The sequence below is a fragment of the Rhinolophus sinicus genome, linkage group LG03, assembly GCF_036562045.2.
Source record: "Rhinolophus sinicus isolate RSC01 linkage group LG03, ASM3656204v1, whole genome shotgun sequence".
In the NCBI taxonomy this organism is placed as follows: Eukaryota; Metazoa; Chordata; class Mammalia; order Chiroptera; family Rhinolophidae; genus Rhinolophus; species Rhinolophus sinicus.
Genome location: NC_133753.1, coordinates 164,354,512 through 164,374,343, shown reverse-complemented (window position 1 = coordinate 164,374,343; position 19,832 = coordinate 164,354,512). Strand labels below are relative to the sequence as shown.

Genomic DNA, 19,832 nt, shown 5'->3' with positions numbered 1-19,832 from the left:
ACAATGAAAAAAGCAATAGATCAAGTCCTGATTTGTAGCCTTTGCAAATTTCTATGGTGTAAATACTTCCATCATGGGCAATTTCAAGCTTCCAGCATAACATCATGGAAAACAGATTTGCAAAGGAATGGGAAATAGCACACATTCTATAGTGTTTCAACCATACAAGTACAATAGATTTTTTTAAAAATCTCAAGAGCATAGATAATAGAAAAGTGCAATAAGACAATTAGGAAATGAGGCATTTTTTTAGAATTTATTACCTGTGTGTTTCATGTAATTTTTACTCATGAGTCTATATAATTTAATTTTTAATAATGGCTGTGTTTAACTACTGGCTCACAAAATTCCTGAAAATTGAACATTCAGCTCTCAAGAAGCAGTGAAGATCCAGCACACCAGAGTTTCCATTTATTCCTGAGAACTTAGCTATATTCCAACCCTGATTGAGGGCTGACAAACACCCTTGACTGTCCAATCTATATAGATCAAGTCGCTTTCTGGTCACCTGCAACCAAAAGAATTTTGGCTTATCAAATAAGTCCCTGCCCACTAGAGTGGACAGGGGCAGCTTTATCTAAGAGCAAGATCAAAGCTACCACTTCTGAAGACCAATATTCCAGCATACCTAACTCTGCTGCTTCTTTCTTTACTTTTCTTTTTTTTTTAACTGGGCTTCCCACCTTTTTAAATAGAGTTTTCAGCTATGGAAAATGTAGCCATGCCATGCAATGGTCTCTTTAAATACCTCCCCCAGATGAAGAATGTTTAATCAGCTGAGCTGAGCCTGCGGCCCCACAGGAGCTCAGGAGGATGTTAACAGCTCACAACCACTCCTGCCCATTCCCAGGAGCCCCAGCATCACTTTGTGAAACTGCACAGGGTGGAGCCCAGGCTTTTCCCTGGAGAGGAAGTGGCTGCAGGAATGCCAGATGTGCCATTCCCACAGCAGCTGGTGGAGGGCCTGGCTCTCCCAGGGTGAGGAGCAGCCTCCGCAGAGACCAAGCCCAGGAAGTTTGCAAAGTTTCCACAGGCCAGGGGAACCTAAGCTATGCCGGGCCTGAGGCAACACAGGATGAGAAATAGATTCTCCCACCCACCTCCTTTGTTTCCTTCCACCAGTGTTTGGAAAACCTGTTTAAAGAGTTATTCCAAGTGTTTTTTCAAGCCTCTAATCTATCTTCAAAAATATCCTCGAAGAGGAAACAAAAATTGTTTGCCAGCAGTTAATGAATGTGGAAATGGCTAGGAAAAGTCTTTCCAGCACACCTAGATGAAAGCCATAAATTAGGGTTGGGGAGGGCTTGGATAGAAACCAGCCGGGTTGACCAATCTGCAGGGCTCTGCTTGCCCTGCAGTTTTTAAAACAAGGGGAAAGCTGAAGTCCAGTGCTGTGTGTGAAAGCTGGAGGTGGGAAGATGAGGGCAAGAGGAAATGGGGGGTGGAGATGCTATACATGATTGGAAAGGGGAAGAAGGCTGCATGTGGGCAAATAGCAGGGAAATCAAGTGTGCAGTTCATCTGAAATCTTGTGTAATGTACATTTTCTCAGGGGGTTGAGCTGAACCTTTCAGCCGTGCATCCAAAGTTGATTAAAAACCTAAAATTTCCTGTAATTGGACCTCATTAATAAATTCCTCAGGGTTCCAGGAGGCTCTGAAGAAGTAGAACAAGGGTTTGGAGAGATGAGAGCAACGGGAGGTTGTAAGATCCCAGACCGTGGAGTTAATTCCATTTAATCAGCTTGGAGAAAGTCCTCATTCACAACAAACCCTGGACTGACTGACGCACTGAGCCCTCCCGCCCTCTGCAACAGGGCTGGATTTTCTCTCATTCACTTCTCCCTTATTTTTTTAACCCCTACTTTCAACATGGAGAAGCTGCCCCACAAGTTCTGCCAGTTAACTGTTAGGAGTTAACGTTGCTCTTCTCTCAAGGACCCTCACTTGCTTCTATGGTCCAGCAGGTGAAGAAGGAAGGCTGTCACCTCCCAGCCTCCTCTGTTCATTTCCCATCTACCACATCCACCAGTGCCCTGTTCCACCCTTCCCTTCCCCTCCCACCTTTATTCCCATTGTTATTTTCAGTTGTTAGCTTGACCCCAAATTCACAGATAATCCCAAACCTTGAATTGAGACATTAGCACTGGTTTGTTGCCACACCAAATTTTAAGTGATAACTGGCAAGCTTGCTTGGTTTGTAATATACCTTCTCTTTTTCCTCTAGTAGAAGTGAGCCTGAGCAGCAAAATGCTTCTGAGGGTCATGTAACTACAAAGAAATGAGAAGCAAAGCCCAAATTGAGAAGCTAACTTCTGAACAGGAAAGGACAAGGGTCAAATGCAGGATTTACCAGGGCTCCAAATGGCTTATTCTCATAGTTATCTATATTTTGCAAATTTCTCTTTACTCTTCTGGATATTTCAGTGATTAGGGCATTTCACCTGGTAAGACCAGTGTGGAAGAGGCATAATAATATCAACCTCCATTCTCAAGGACCCCAAGGTCACTGGTCCTCAGAGTGGGACTCACCCAAGATCAAGGGCAATGTCTTCTATGAGATGTGATTTTTTTTAATTTATTGGGGTGACAATTGTTAGTAAAATTACATAGATTTCAGGTGTACAATTCTGTATTACATCATCTATAAATCCCATTGTGTGTTCACCACCCAGAGGAGATGTGATTTTTTCATTGTTCATGCTAGGGTTTGAGCTGCAGAAATAAGGGGATAGAGATGGACAGAGAAGCCAGGAAGGATCAACTTACCAGAGATAGTGGAACCTGAGGAGTGGATCAGCCCAAACTTGCAGTTACCTTCTTACTGTCACCACCCACCCACACGCTAAATTCAAGTTGGGGAACTTGAGAGCAGTCTCGTTCCTTCCCTTCCAACTTAGCCTTTATTCTCCTACTCCCCTGCCAGGCTGCATTTGAGAATGTTTCTTCCTCTCAGCTTTTCACCATGCCTTACTTTAACATCCCTTCACCCCCACCCCAATGTAGGGAAAAAAGTTTCTTTGCACTGCTCTCTCTTATAATTATAGAGAAATCTCAGGTGACCCAATGTTGTTATAGGGAAGTGGCAGCTGAGCTGTATCTCTCCCTCTCCTTGAAGGCCTTCTCTGTGTTCTATCAAGCACGAGGCATCATACTTTGGCCATTACAAAGGAAAAGACTGGTGAATGATTGTCTATAAAAAATAAATTAAAAAATAAACTTCCATATGGCAAATTTGGTGCATATGATAAAGTCAAAAGACAAATCAAAAATTGGAGAAAAGTCCTTGCAACATATCTGATTGACAAGTTCTGGTTTCTTAATAAACAAAGAGTCCTTATAAATCAATAAGATAAAACTGCAAAGGTAATTAATTATATGCTCACTTTTTAAAAATAGAGAATATACAAATACTGAATTATTATGTTGTACACCTGAAACTAATATAATGTTGTATGTCAAATACACCTCAATAAAAAATGAAAATAAATAAATAGAGAGTTAGAATAAGGTGCACACCATCAGTCAACATTTAAAAATGAAAGTCAAAACAAGTCACTGCTTTTTCTTATCAGACTGGAAAATACGAAAGGTTTGGCAATCACCAGTATTGGTGAGGATAGGGAGAAACAGTCAGGAGCATTTTGGAGGTAGGACTCTCAATAGTACAGTTTGTGGAAGTAAATTTAGCAGCATCAAGACAGTTAAAAAATGTGCGTATACTTTGACCCAGAAATTCCACTGTGAGAATTGCATTCTATACATATAAACAAGGATACATGTACAGAGATGGTCATGTGTAACTTTATTTGCAACTAAAAACCAAAAAAAGAATATGCATATATAGGCTATTCCATTGATTTTGAAAATTCTGGGAGAATACTGAAAAAATTGGGAAAGGTAGGTATCTTGGTCTTGTTAGGGAGCTATAACAAAATACTACAGACTGGGTAGCTCATAAACAACAGAAACTTGTTGTTCACAGTTCTGGTCCAAGATCAAGGTGCCAGGATAGTGGCCTTCTGGTGAGAGTCCACTTCTGGCTCATAGTTGGCAGCTTCTCACAGTGTTCTTACACAGTGGAAGAGGCTCAGGGTCTCTCTGCAGTGTCTTTTACACGCACCCTAATCCCTTTAACAAGGGTGCTGCCCTAATGACCTAAGCACCTCCCGAAGGACCTCCTCCTAATATTGTCATCTTTGGGGGTTAGGATTTCAAGATATGAATTTGGGGAGCAGGGGAGTCACAAATATTCAGACCATAGTAGCAGGACTGAAGGTGAAAAAATGAAGAGGCTATTTTTTACCTATAATTTTTCTGTTTGTCTTCATTTTTTACGGTTATTTTTTACTATTCATTTTAAAATCAATAAATAAACAAATTAAACCTGGCCATACCTGCTGGTTGCTAACTCCTTTCTGGTGCCCAAGACTGCAGTCTTTCCCCAAAACAAACACAGGGTTCCCCTAACCAGTCCTGATGAACCAATCCTTCAAACTGAGTGAAACCTTTGATAAATGGAAAAGCTCTGCATCAGAATGGTTGACAAAAGACAAAAATTCATCACCTCCAGGTCCCTTCCCCAGTGACTCATTTAAAAAGAGTTGAGAAAGGCTGGGTTCTAGAGAAATGAATGGGTTTTGGAGTAAGTGGCCGCTAGCTTCACTCTGGTCCTCATGATGGGGGACTGGCCCTGGGTGTGGGGGGAGGAGCTGGGAGCACATCAACAGCGAGGTTAGTCGCTGCAGGGATATCTGCTGCTTTGACACCAACTGGCCCTGCTCTCTAGCCTGTACCCACTGTGGGAAGCGTACAGGAGGCTTAAAATCCTGCCCCAGGCTATGATTCCAACTACATGACATTCTGGAAAAGGCAAAAGTATGAAGACAGTAAACAGATGAGTGGTTGCTGGGGTTGGGGTTGGGGGAAGGATGACTAGGCAGAGCACAGAAGATTTTTAGGGCCATGAAACTACTCTGTATGATACTACAGAATATACCACCCCTCCTTCCATAGCAGATGCACCAATCTGCATTCCCACTGAACTTAAAGCAAACAAACAGAAAGAATGTACCACCCCAAAAGTGAACTGTAATGCAAACTATGGACTTGGGGTGATTATGATGTGTCACTGTAGGTTCATCAATTGTAACAAATGTATCACTCTGGTGGGGATGTTGATTTTGGGAGGTGATTGCCCGTATGGGGGTAGGAGGGTATGGGAACGCTCTACACCTTCCTCTGGAAACAAACAAAAGAAGTCTTAGGAGATAACATATCAGGTGTAATGAATGCTTCTTAGGTGCTCAGTGAAAACAAATCCTGCCCCAAGTATTGTGACCACATCCATTGAGAGGAAGGACAGCGCTATGCGTTCATTTCTCACCTGCTTCCTACAGCTGGGGACACTTTTCACCCTCAGCTGGACTCTTCAGGGCTTGGCCAGGTTCCACCTGGACTTTCAGCCTTAAACATTTAAGGATGAAGGGTGGGGCTTTCAGGTTTTACCCTACATATATTTATAACCTGGAATTTTATAAGAATACCTTCACGCATTGCCTCTATAAAAATAAAATAAATAGAACTCTCCAACATTATACTAGTTAAGCCTCTGATTTCAGTTAGAAACTAGATGTCTGCTTGAGTTTTTGTACTGTCTTGGATTTGTCAAACTTGGCCTGAACCCCACTTCTGAGGCTTGAGATAGGTTCACCTTTCTCCCATGATTTTACTGCCTTTATTCCGCCTCTTCCTCTTTACCTTTGCCCTGCTGCCTCCTCATGCATTGTCTCAACAGAGCCCAACACCAGCATATCTCAGTGGAGCCCAACACCGAGATGTCCTCAGACCTTACCCTTTTCTCTGTTCCCACAAGAAACCCAGGCTCCCTCAGCATTTCACAAGTTTAGTAACTCCCCAGGGAGTTATGAGAAGGCATTAATAGGACTCCGTTCCCCAACACCAGATCCCCACTATTTTCTGCCTCTTGCAGAATGGAGTCCCCATTCTCTCATTGCCTGCCTTCCTCAGCCCTCCTCAAGAACTCTGATGAATCCATTTCTTTCCATTTTAACAGGAAAGAATTCCAGCTGCCTTAAGCCAGAGAAATACGTTATAAGAATATAGGGAATCTCAGGAAATTCAGACAGACTATAAGAACTGGAAAGCCCTGGGCATGACTATCTCTGTCTGTCACCTCTGCTTTTCCATCTACACGAGGATGTGCCTTCCCCTTAGTAACCAAGTGTCCAGCCACATAGAATGACAAATTTGCTACCTCAGAACTCGAATCCCAAATTCCTGAGAAAGAGGGTCAGATTGGCCCTTGTCTTGCTACCTCAAGGAAAAGTATGTTAGAGCAGCAGGTCACATGAAAGGGGGATTGCTCATTGCCAGGCACCCTTAGGTATTACCTCAATCTTACACAATGGAAAAGTACTATTCCTTAGAGGATTTGAGATTTGGGTATATTTCCAAAAAGGGTATTTGCGTTGTTTGGTTTTTACTGAAGTGAAACAAAGTACAGACTTTGGAATCAGACCAATTTGGTCTTGAAATTTTGCTCAGTCACTTACTGAAAACCTGGGCTATGTTGAGAAAGTCAATTAACTTCTCTGGTCCTTAATTTCCTCATCTATGAAGTGAAGATGATGACCCATTCAGAGAGTGGTTATAAGTGTGGGATGTTGTCATTTATCTGAAGCATCCACTTTACAGAGTTCTCCGTAAATGCTGATTCTCTCCTTGCTTTTATTTAGGCTCTTGATGCAGTGAGAATAATCTTTCCACAGCACCATCTGGCCATGTCACTCCCTTGCTTAAACCCTTTCTGAGGCTCCTCATAACCTCAGAATAAAGTCTCGTCTCCTCAAGATAACATAAAAAGCCCTTAAGATCTCTCTGTTCTCTGCACTACTCACTCCCCATCCCACTTATACCCCAGCCATACCAAAACCACTTGCAGTTCCCAGGACCCATCATGCTCTCTCTTTCCCTGTCCCTCTTTTCCTCACTCTCTCCCTCAACCTTGTGTGCCCAACATCTACTCTTTGTGGGGACGTTTTTCTCAGAAAGATCCTTGATCATCACTCCCACCCACAAGGCTATACTAAGAATTCCTCCTCTGTACTTCTGGACAGCAACCCCCCTCATCTTCCCTTGGAACCAGCCTTCCCAGCTTCAACATCCTAGAGACTCTACACTGTAAGGCAACCCATTCCACAGCTAACGTCTAGAACATTCTACCACCTTCATTCCAACTGGAAATAGTATTGAAAATGCCTCCACACAACTTCCACTCAGTGTGGTCTTAGCTTTTACTCTTGAACAACCCTCAAATTATTGGAAGCTTGAGTCAGTTATCCTCTCTTCCACTTCCCCAAATCTACCTCTCCATCCTCTTCACCAGACCTCAGAGATGTGATTCAGAGAACATTCATCATCTCATAACATCCTCTAGCTTGTCTTTATTCTTCTCAAAGCCTGATGCTCAAGCGTGAGTCCAACTACCACCTCCCTTGTTGTGGATCCTACAAACCTATACAGCCTCAGACTGAGTGGCTTTTTCACTTAAGTGAGCCCCCTACCCAGGCCCTGTGGAGCTTCTGGTCAATCATACCCTTTCCAAGTCCTTATTATCTGACCTGCTATCATGCCAAGTCCCTCTCTCCACATCCCCAGATTTACACAAGTGACTGATGTTACATAACAAGCCAAGGGCAGACACTAGGAGCCACCTTGAGATTTATGGTTGCTAGTCTAGCACTGTTCAGCAATTCATTTGTTCACAATTCTTTTAACTGATGGCCTTCTATATGTTAATAATAACAGTAAGTGTGCCTGACATATACTGAGGGTTTACAATGTCAGGCTTTAGGCTAGCAATATACATGCATTTTCTCATGTAACCCTCACAACAAAGTCCCTAAGGATTTTACAGATAAAAAAACTAAAGTTTAGAGAGACTAAGGAATTGAACCAATAGCTCAAGAGAATGGAGGGTTAGGTTAGACAACAAAGCAATAAGATCTCAAAATACCAAATATGGCAGGTGTAGATCCCCATATTTTTGCCCTATAATTAGGATTCTCCTCATTTTAAACCCCTGGTACCTAACTTCACTTAAATAGAGGAGAAAGAGGACTCACACTAATCAAGTGAAGCCTCAGGGTCCAGAGTGACAGCTCACCTCTCAGGTATTCATCCTCGCAGGTGTTCAGACCCCTTCTTACAAGATGTTTAGAAGCTATACAGCTGATGTCCCATCCACCCCTTTTTATTAACCTGAATGTGGTGTAAGAAAATATTTTGAAGACTTTCAAAGCTTCTGTGGGCATTTGCTGTCTCTTTTACATTTATACAACAAGGCTGCATCTCTGCTTACTTTGATGATCTCCAGTCAATCTGATATCAGGGTTGTAAATTGTAGTAAACTCTTGTTCATTTAACACAATTCCAAGAGTTCCTTAAAAGGTAATAATGACTTCTTTTTATAGCTAACCCATGAAATGATAAACTGGCATTGGTTGGGCTGATTCTCACATAAAGAAGAGCTCTTACGCCTCGTGGCACTTTGGTGACACTGGTCAGCTGGACCGGCAGGTAGAGAAGTTCTCAATCACATCCTTTCCCTTGTAATCACTATATAATGAAAAGAGCTTTGTCTATCAAACCTTTCACCCACTCCTGGAGCTCAGGGGGAGCAGCGGCTGCCAGCCAGCATCCTGGGCAAAGGCTTCCCACGGAAATTTCTGCTGGTTGAACTCAGAGCTCGCCTTGCTTGTTCTGAAGCAGAATCAGACATCTTGACTGCTCACTGTGTGGCTTCCCAGAAGGTTCGGAAACATGCTTGATGTGGGTATGGGACAGAGACAGGGGAATTCTTGTGGCCGGGGCGGGGGTGGGGGGGCAGAGGAGGGCTCCAAACACAACATTGGGGCTTGGCAAAGCCCAACAACATCATGCCAAGACCTTTTCCCTTCATTTTTAAACCCATATGCACTTCAAAGGGAACTTAGTCCTCATTTCAGGAGTGAATACACATTAGTCATCAATGTACAGTGATATTAGTACTAAGGACTGGTGTCTAAAATGTCCCATTTCTTTTGTTTTCTCCTATCCAATTTCTACTTATCCATCAGACTCTAGTTTCTTCCCACCAAGACGTTTCTATCAAGTCTTCCGTGAACACTCTAGCCCACAGTAACCACTCGCCTATGACAGCTCATTGCTAGTAAGGTGGCTCTAGACAATGGGCAGCCTTATGGCATCTTTTGAATTGTTTTAATTATTGTTTTAACTAGGTATTTCAAACCAAAATGGATTTAGTCTAGGGAATGGAGTACTTACAAAACTATCGCAAAGGCTGAAGAGGAATTCAGGGGGCCACTGCTGACAATTCATTTTGAGAGCATACAATTCTGACTTTAATCCAGAAATAGGGAAGATGTTGCTACTATTGATACTGTTATCGCCCCATAACCAACACACCCACAGAGCTGAGACTAGACGTGGAATGCTGAGTCTGTCCACCACCACTGACTTGAACACCGATATGGCCTTCCTTACCACCAAGGGAACTTTATACATATCTTCTGAATGTCAGAAATGGAGGAAGAAAGAAATGAGTGTGACCCCAGATCTCTGTATTCTAGACAGTCAGGCACGTGCTAAGCACATAAAACCAAACAGCCTTCTCTGTGCTGCAGGAGATAGATTTTTAAGCCAGATAATGGTCCACAGTTGATATCTGTCTCCTGGGCTGAACTTGTCATATTTTCCACATTTTTTTTTTCAGTTGAAAAACTTCTATTCATCTTTGAAGATACAGCTCAAAAATTGCCCTTTCTATAAGGCTTTTCTTCATCCTGCTAAGAACCGGCCACTTCTTCCTTGGGGCCCCCATGGAAGCAGACGTAGATTCTCATCACTGTGCCTGCCATATATCTTTGTAATCAAACCAGTGTCTCTGCTCAACAGTGAGCAATTTAAGGCAATTCTGTGGCACATGGTAGACACAGAATTAATGATCACTGAATGAATGGGTAAGTCTGGGACTCTTACCACAGACCCAAGATTCAAGTAGGGATTTCACTGCAGCCTGTTATCTCATCCAATCTAAGAGTAACTGAGTGAGTGAGTCCTCCTGTTTTTATCTAGGCTGAAATTCTGGACAATATTAGTGCATCTTAACTCTGGTACCATTTGGATCAAATGCAAAATACTGTAGCAAATAATTGAAAAAGGGTAGCCTGAGCAGGGAATAGCAAACAAACAAACAAAAAGTTTAGTCTGTTAGGATTCTTTTAGTTGCAACTAAAAGAGTTAAGCTAACAGAAACTCAATTCAAATGATATAAAGAAATAAAAGGGAATATTCCATGTACTGACCAGCACAACCAAAAGGTTAGAGGGCTAGCTTCAGGCATGGTTGGATCCAGTCTATACCCTATGTCATCAGGGGTCTGTCACTTTGGCTGTTTTCCTCTGTGGCCTATATTCTCACTCTGACTCTTCTCATGTGGTAGTTAGCAAAGGTGATCTCCACAGCTCCCAATTTATAATCCACCCATTCAGCTACTTCAGTGAAAATAGTATTCCAATATTTCCCCCAAATCCAGAATTGACTCTGACATGGCCCAGTCTAAGTCCCAAATACCTTCCACCCAAAGCCAGAAGGATAGAGTGCTGGCTGGAGAGCTGTACCCACCATGAAACCAAGGGACTCTGTGGTCAGGTTAACCCCCCCAAAGCCCATGGGCTGAGTGTAGAAGGGAGTAGCCCTCAAAGGAAAAAGGAAAATCAAAGTGGTGTTATCAGAAAGAGGAGTATGGATGTTGGGTAGGAAAAACAACACATGTTTTCCACAGTGGGTATCTAGTACTTTGCTATATCCAAAGTCGCACTCTTTATTTTGAAAGAGACTTTGAACTACACCAGGGCTAGTGCAAAAGCAAATGCAAAATTGCAGCTATTTGCAGGGTGTTTCTCTGTTGGGCTGCCTAAGGGGATTGCTACAAAACAGAAAAATTTGACACCATTTCTAAGTTTCCGTTGAGATTGGGGAGAGAAAGGAAAAACCCATCAGTTTCAGGTCTTGAGTAGTAAAACGAGAGTGAGAAGGAAGAGGAAAAACGCTTGGGATGTAAATGTAATGAACAACAAAAAATAATTGAAAAGGAAGTGGCTTCCTCTCATGTGTCAGTTGGGCCTTGTGAGGAACAAGAGAAGTACCTTTTCTGGAGCCTCAGCTGCTCTGCTGCCTTTCCAGCCGCCTCCTTGGGAAGAATGAGGCTTTAACAACTAGCATGGTGTCAGGGCTGGCTTCCACCCAAGCTTGAACAGTGCCCCCATTGAAGGACCCCAGGGCCAGAAGGGGATGCCTCTCCCTTCTCCTGCTCCCTTCAATGGACTATTTGTGGGATGAACAAGGACCGGGAGACACACTGCCATCTCCTACAAGGCCCCAGCAGCTGCAGGATTCCTTAGGAACTCCATGGGCCCCTGCACATCTCTCTTCACAGAGACCAACAGGAGGGATGCCAGATTCAGAAAGGGGTCCCCAAGAGCCTCCTGGATAGGAGAGGAAAATGCTCTTCAGTTCTCTTCTCCCTCCCAGGCCTCTCTCCCATCTCTTGGGGAGCCATCTCTTCACCCCCAAAGTTTTTGGTATCCTGCCTTGCTGTGGCTGATACCCTCTCTATTCTACCCTCCTTGATGGCTGAAAGAAAGAAGAGAGAGGAGGAATAATCTTCCTCTAAATCTGAGAGTTTATGATTGCAGCCATATTCACATATTCCATCTTTATTGCCCACTTCCTCTGTTGAGATAAAGTGACCCAGAGAGGGAAGTAGTAATGGCTAAAAAATTCTCATCAAATACCAAGATCACAGCTACTGTTCTTATTGATTATTTAATCCCAAAACCATGCAAAAGAAAAGTAGACAGTAATATTTTATTTTTCCTGTACCCATTAGATAATCATTGCTATTGCCCTGGGGAAACAGGCCAGCACACAGTCCAGAACAGACGGGCAAGGACGCATTGTCACTGACTTCCTACTTCCGTAGAATATAGAGACTTGCTTATATGTTTTGATTTAAGAGATGCAAGTTGACCAATGCCCGAATATCTCTTTTTAGGAGCTTGTTATTACACATGAAAATTTCCCGTTCTTCTGACATTTCCTTTGTAGGTTGAAGAAGGATGCCTATTCGGGGAAATTTAGTGAAGTATAAATTTCTCTGGGCTCCAGACATCAACTTTATAAGTAATTAATATCATGGTGGGATATAGGTGATCCTGTCTTTCCCCGAGTAACAGCTGGGATAAAGAGCAGAAAGGATAGCTCCGGAGACTAACTTTGCTGACTTGACAATGGATGGAATCTGAAGGGGGATGTAGTACAGCTTCACACATCAATCCCTCTGTAACCACCTCGCCAGAAGGTTGCTATCTGGCCTCATTCTTTAGGATCGGGAGCCTCCCCTCCTCCCAGGCCAGGCCATTCCACTTTTGAACAAGTTTTACTCGTTGGAGAATTCTTTTCTACATCAACCCCTAAGCAATTTCCCTGCAATGTCCAGACATTGATCCTGGTCTTGACCACGTGATAGACACTTTAAGTCCAAGAAACCCTGACCCTTCAGACAAATATTTCCACCCAGCAATCACTCATGCCTCCTGCTGACCTTTTCCTCTTTGAGCTAAATCATAGCTAGTGCAGTTCCTACAACCATTTCCTATATGCTATAGTTGCCTGATTTTTACCGCTTGGTTAACTGTCTCCAGACAAACTCAGATTTATCTTGGATTTTTTAAAGAAATGGAACTCAGCTGAGGTTTGACCGGGGTTAAAATACAGGCCCATTACCATCCTTCTCAGAGGAGCCTCCCTCTAAGAGTTGATGTACATCATGTGACACTGGGCTCCCCATGAACTTCCTAGTGATAAAACTCATGAACTTCTTTTAAGCCAGTCATCTCCATTCAATTGACTTTTTAAACCTAAGATCTAATATTCATTACTTATTAAACTTTACCCCCGTTAGTTTCGGTCCATCAATCTAAGATGTGGAGATCTTTTAGGAATATTGATTCAGTTAGTAGAACCTCCCAAATTTATGTAATCTCTAAATACCCAAAATGATTTCTATATTTTCATTCAAATTATTAATAAAAGTGAAGGTAAAATTCAAAAACTAAGATAAAGAAACCTGAAAACTAATGTCAGAGACATTGCAATGCCATGTTCAAAGCCTTGTCCACACAATAAAAACAGATGTCAGAGCACTAAGAGCTCAATCCTGTTTTTTAACCCAGTGACACCTCACATAAAAGAATACCTTATTGTTGGACCTAAGGAAGTATTTTTATGTTTTCCTAAAGTTGATTTTGGATGGGGGTGGTTAGTTCTGTTTTTCATACTATGCAAACATAACATTCTATGGGTGCAGCAGAAGTAATGCCCATTTAACCTAACTTATACATTAGGCAATGGGTCTCTGATCTTTAAAGATTATCTTTTATCAAAACAGCCTTCTTGCCAAAATCCTATGTGCTCTTTCTAAGACATATTCCCAAATCAAAGCCTACCCAATCAATATGACAATAAAAGCCACATCAAAAGCTTACCTCTGTATTTTCCTGATGTTCTTTAAACCCTGCCCAAAGAAATGCTATCTTTTATTTCCCAGGGAAAAACAGAACCACTCTATAAATTATTCGCAGAAACTGGATTTAATTTCATAACCAAGTCCTTGCAAAGCAGATTTGAATATTAAGGCAGCTCTCAAGGTGGAAGCTTCCCAGTTTCAATGCAGAAACTACTTTTGGCAAAGTCATGTGAAAAATGCAAGCATGTCTCAATCAGATGTTTTTCCTAAGCCATTCCCCAGCTTCATGTCTAACAGAAGTTGAGTGTGACCTGAAAAATGGATTCGATAATAACATGAGAATAAATAAGTCATTTATTTTGGTGTTTCTAATGGAAAAAAACTTCAGTGAAAAAAAAATAGTCCCAGCTAAGTTCAGAGTTTGAACTAGTCTAATCATGAAATGAACAACCGGGGGGTGGGGTAGGGAGCGGGGACAAGTAATTCCATTACTTTTAGAGCTCAAGCCCATTGGAATATCAATCCTTTTCCTATAAGGTCCTATTACAAATAAAAAGATGGGTCATAATTTAACTTACCACATTTCAGCCTCATAAAAAGAAGTTTAAAACCAAGAGTACTCTAACCAGCAAGGCTATCATTTAAAGTTGAAGAAGAGATAAAGAGCTTCCCAGACAAGAAAAAGCTAAAGGAGTTCATCACTATCAAACCAGTATTACAAGGAATCTAGAGGGACTTCCTTAAGACAAAAAAAAAAATCAAAAATATGAATAATAAAATGGGAATAACTACATATCTATCAACAATTACTTTCAATGGAAATGGATTAAATGCTCCAATGAAAAAACAGAGTGGCTGAATGGATAAGAAAACAAGACTCTCACATGTCCTGCCTACAAGAGACTCACTTCAGATTGAAAGGCACTCACAGACTGAAAAGAAAGGGATAGACAAAGATATTTCATGAAAATGAAAACAAACAAAAAAAAAACCTGACATACCAATACTTATAGCAGACAAAATAGGCTCTAAAACAAGGGATAGAGACTCAGTAATCCCACTTCTGGGTATTTATCCAAAGAAACCCAAAATGCTGCTTCAAAGGGACATATGCATCCATATGTTCATTGCAGTATTGTTTACAATGGCCAAGATGTGGAAGCAGCCTGGGTGTTCATCGATGAATGAATGGATAAAAAAGGAATATTGCTCATCCATGGAAGGGAGTGGGTTCTTGCCATCTGCGGTGGTGGCATGGATGGGCCTGGAGAGTACTGTGCTGAGTGGAGTACGTCAGACAGAGAAAGACAGATGCAATGTGATTTCACTTATATATGGAATCTAAGAACAAAATAAGCAAATAAAACAGAAACAAACTCATAGATATAGAGATTTTGATGGTTGCCAGATGGGAGGGGTGTTGAGGGTGGGTGAAAAAGGGGAAGGGATTAAGAAATACAAATTGGTAGTTACAAAATAGTCATGGGGATGTAGAGTAAAGCATAGGGAATATAGTCAATCATATGGTAATAACTGTGTATAGTGCCAGGTGGGTGCTAGACTAGTCAGGGGGATCACTTCTTAAATTATATAAATGTCTAACCACTAAGCTGTACACCTGAAATTAATATAAAATAATACTGAATGTCAAATGTAATTGAAAAATTAAAAGGGGGGAAAAGGTGAAGGGGAATAAGAGGTTCAAATTTCCAGGTATAAAACAAATAAGTTATGCAATGTACATGCATGTAATGTACAGCATAGGGAACATAGTCAATAATATTGTGATAGCGTGGTACGGTGTCAGATGGCTGCTGGACTTATCGTGGCGATCACTTCTTTAGGTACATAAATGTTGAATGACTATGATGTACAGCTAACTGAGACAATTTTGTATGTTAGCTATTTTTTTAATAAAAATCTTTTTTAAAAAGAAAGTTTATATTGAATCATTATGTTGTATACTTGAAACTAATATAATGTTATATGTCAATTACATTGCAATAAACTTTTTAAAAATAAAAACAATAGGAAATTTACCTCTCTCCAGAAGGGGTTTACCTCTTTCCCTTTCCAAAAACCCTGTTCAAATTATCATGTACTCATCCCAATCATTTTGCAGGAACCGTTATAATAAAATTTTACTTTCCTTATTTAGTTCTAATGCCCAATACCTTCCCACCCAAGTCACCATATCTTTCCCTCATAATATTTCCCCATCCATCCCTTTTGTTTCCCCTATACTTCCTACTGGAATGACATATGACCTGAGTCGTTAAGGCTTTGGAGCCACCCTTCCCTTTAATATGCAAATATAATTATTGGAACTGCAGGAAGTCCAGTACCCATTTCAATATTTCAATGGTTCTCCTGGGGCGTTGTCAGTCACCTCTCCCTCCAAACTCCTTCTCCTGGTTCCTCCTAATCAGATCTGACCCTCTCGTCCAGTCCTTTGGACCTTTGTCCTTCACACATGTGCTATTCTTGTCCCTTCCTTCCACGAGTCGCTACCAAAACAAGGCTATATTGCATGACCTACACTGAAGGTTTGGAAATGTTGGAACAGAACCACAGCACAATGTGAAATTTAACTCAGGCATCACTATGGCTGTCTACACATAAAGAGTCCCATCCTGGCCAAGCTACTGCATCTGCCCTCAGAAGGAGTCCCAGACACCATTTCCTCTCTTCCTCACCCACCAAGAGAAAATTCAATCTTCTTTGACATTTAAAAAAAAGGGGGGGTGGGAAAGAAGAAACAAATAAAACCACCAACCAAAACTCTGATAATTCAGCAATCCTGAAACGCAGATACGTCTGCAGCCATGTTTTTTAGTAGCAATTTTTAAAAATTAAAAGGCAAAAATATTGTTTTAATGACATAAGGATACAAAATTACTGGAGTTTTTTATTTTTTTTTTAAATCACAGTACACCTATATGATGTAATAGCATTCAGTTCTTTAAAGTTATTCTGCTACCTCGAAAAGAAGCAGACTGAGCAGATATTTGCAGCTTCTTTCAGTTATGGGAAAATTGTTTATTATGTAATGTTAAAGAAAACCAGGATCCAAAATTGTATATAGAGTATAATTTCAATTCTGTAAAAACTCTGGAGGAAAGCATGCCAGATTATCAACAGGGATTACAGAAGTATGGGTGATTGCTATTTTATGGTTTAAGCTTTCCTATGCTTTTTAAAGCCCACTGGATAATCACTGTCATTTATGACCATGCAAACCATTGAGATTTACTACAGAGACACCTGCCTGGCAGATGCAAGACTATTTTCAGGCTGAGGTTTACCCTAATCCCATGGGTATATCTCATTTCACAAGATTCAGCTCAAACATCACCTATGAAACCCTTTATGCCCACTCATCTTCCCTGCCCACTGGACAGTTGGTTGCTTCCTCCATCTCCAACCTATAATACTCTGTAGAAACTTTTTAGCACTTCTCACATCTGTATCTCAGAGTCTCAGCAAGAGACAAACAGCACCCTTATATTGAAAAGAGTTTATTACAGAGATTCTACAAAGCAGGGTGTAAGGAAACCACAAAAGATAGTACATACCCCATAGAAAATAAGAGGGAGCTCTGTTACCATCCCTATCCTGAAAACGTAACAGGAAGGTGTGTTTCCCAGAGCCTGGAATAGAAATGGGAGAGATGCTTGACAAGAGCCACAACCATTAGCAGAGGGATGCAAACAGCCTACAGCAAACCCTCAGGAAAGCAGCCAATTCACTCTCCTCTCTCCTTCCAGTTATCTGCTAGTGCTGCTCATTGGCTAAATCTGCCTGGGAGCTAGGGAGCAAAAGGGCCCTTTGATGTGATCCATAGAGGGCAGCTTCCCAGGAGGAAAGCAGGGAGAGGGAGAAGGAAGATGAGCGGATCTGGAAGAGCAAACCAAAGATTGAGCACAGTAACATAATTATTGATTTACAGGCATGGCCCCCTTGTCTGCTGCCTGAGGGTCTCTCTTTCCTTTAATATTGCAAAGCATGTAGAGTTCAAGCTCGCATCGCATGCACTGCAAAGTCCCCTTCCATCTTCCATCACCCCTTCCAGCTTCTCTCTGAAGGATTTCAGAGAATGAAGCTTCTCCTGGTCTGAGGCTTGCTACATCCTGTCTGGTTCCTTCATTTACCCTCCTCTCACTAAACCACTTCCTCTCATGCTGGACACCACCCTCCTTCCTTTCTTTTTCTCAAATCAGCATAAATTCAAGGGTTATTGTATATATCAGACTTCTAATTGAAGAGTAAGGGCAGAAGAGGGTAACCACAGTACAGCATAAGGAACAACTTCAAAACCTTTATTAGGTATCTGTTTCATAAATGTGCATTAACCATTTTCTACCATGAATAATTTCTCAACTGTGCTCACCACCATCTTCCAGGGACCCCATCTTCCTCAAGGGTGTTCTCTTCTCCCTCTAAGGACAACTCTCCAAAACCCTAAACTCTGTTACATTCTTCTTTGTCTAAGCCGTTAGATATTTTAATGTAATAACTTTTAAAAATCAAATTGGCAATTCTTAATTTTTAAAATAAAGTTTTATTGGAACCCGGGCCAGAGTTAAGGTGAGGAAAGTGAGGCAAGGTCATACATGTGCAGGATCACACATTCTCTTTATCAGATCCCCTCTTTAAAGTTTTCATACTTTGTTCAGCATAGATTTTTGCTCATCAACTTTGATTTTTAAATATTATAATAGTGTTTATCTTGATCACTAAGTTAGTTGGCATCCTCTTATTTCTGGACCCAAGGTCAATACCTCATATCACCCTAGTCCTGGCCCTGCCAGTGAGGGCTCATCTTTCTATGTCAAATATGTCCACTAAGGTGCTTTTCCAAACCAAAAGATAAGTTCTTTTCCCAAGCAAAATTTTGCTTTCAAACTCCTGCCAATTTTGAGAATAATTTTTTCTTGCTGCCCCTCCCCCATTGGACCATGAGATCCTTCAGGACAGAAAATGATGCTCCATCTGTTTCTATATTCCTAGTGCCTAGACTTAGCAGTTGAATTATAAATATATACTGAATATAAGGATCTAGTGCAAAAATTTGTAAGCAAAATCAGCTTATTAATTGTTGAATTTATTTAAGGCTTTTCTTTTATGTGTTACAATCCAAAGTCTTAGAAAGCTAGCTGTCAAGGGCCTGAAGAGATCATTTCATCTTTTCATTTGACACATTAGGAGAAAGCAGCCTACATCCATGGTTATGTTTGCAAGCAAGTTGCTCAGGGTTTATCCAGAATAATTAATATTTCCCACTGTCAGGGTGTCACCCCATCTGAATAATTTTGATAGTATCCCATGGTACAGAATAGAGTAAAATTAAAATTCTCTAGGGGGTGCAGGAAGCCCCCACGTGACTACAAAGCCATTCTTTCTCCCACCAGAAATCTTGGGGTATGGAAAAGGGAGCTCAACATGTGAAGAGACACAGAGATATGAAATGGGTTGGGTCAGTAGACACCCAACTCAATAACCTGAGTCAGAACAACTTTTTCAGAATGAGATGCAGAAATACTAATATCAAGGAAGAACTGGATTTCTAAATCAAAGCCAGAAAACGTATTTGCCCAAGATAAAGGCATGAGTAAAAGATTTACAGAGAAAAGGACAATGGTGGTAAGGAAAGCTTGCTTCTTTACAATGAACTCATTGTGTCAAACTTGTGAGACACCCAGAAAGCTGACAAGGGTCTCTTTACCCCTGCGCCCAGGACAGTTTGGCCAAAGGACATTTAGGGTGACATGCCTCAAACAGTCAACCCTAATCTCTTATCCCGGAATAGCCCAGGAACCCGTCGAACCTGACTGGCTGCCTTTCAGAAACGCCTTTGGAATTCTTTGTTCAGTTCTGCTTGGTTTACGCTGGATCGTCTCTTCTGGCATTTCTCTGGTGACCTGATCTTTGTCCACAATGACATCCCCGAAGAGATCCGCCAATCCCCAGATTTGTCCAGTGGGTGACACTAATAAGATCCAATTAGAAGTAATACATTCAAAACAGATGAGGCACACATTCACACAAAAGCCAGAGTTGCCACAAAGTCACTTCTCCCTCACAATGTCCCCCTGGCAGAAAAGAGGTCAAACTGACCTTGAAGGAGAAACATCCTTTTTTGGATCAGTTACCATGGCAACACCAAACCCTCTCTCCCCAAGGCACCTGCCCACTGGGTTCGCACCTGCCAGCTAGTAGCA

At 41.5% G+C, this 19,832-nt stretch overlaps 1 long non-coding RNA gene across 2 annotated transcripts in view; it reads right to left on the bottom strand.

Moving 5' to 3' along the window:
• Positions 1–19,832, bottom strand: part of LOC109453347 (uncharacterized) — a 67,998-nt gene that overhangs the window by 2,627 nt on the left and 45,539 nt on the right. The window lies entirely within an intron of this gene.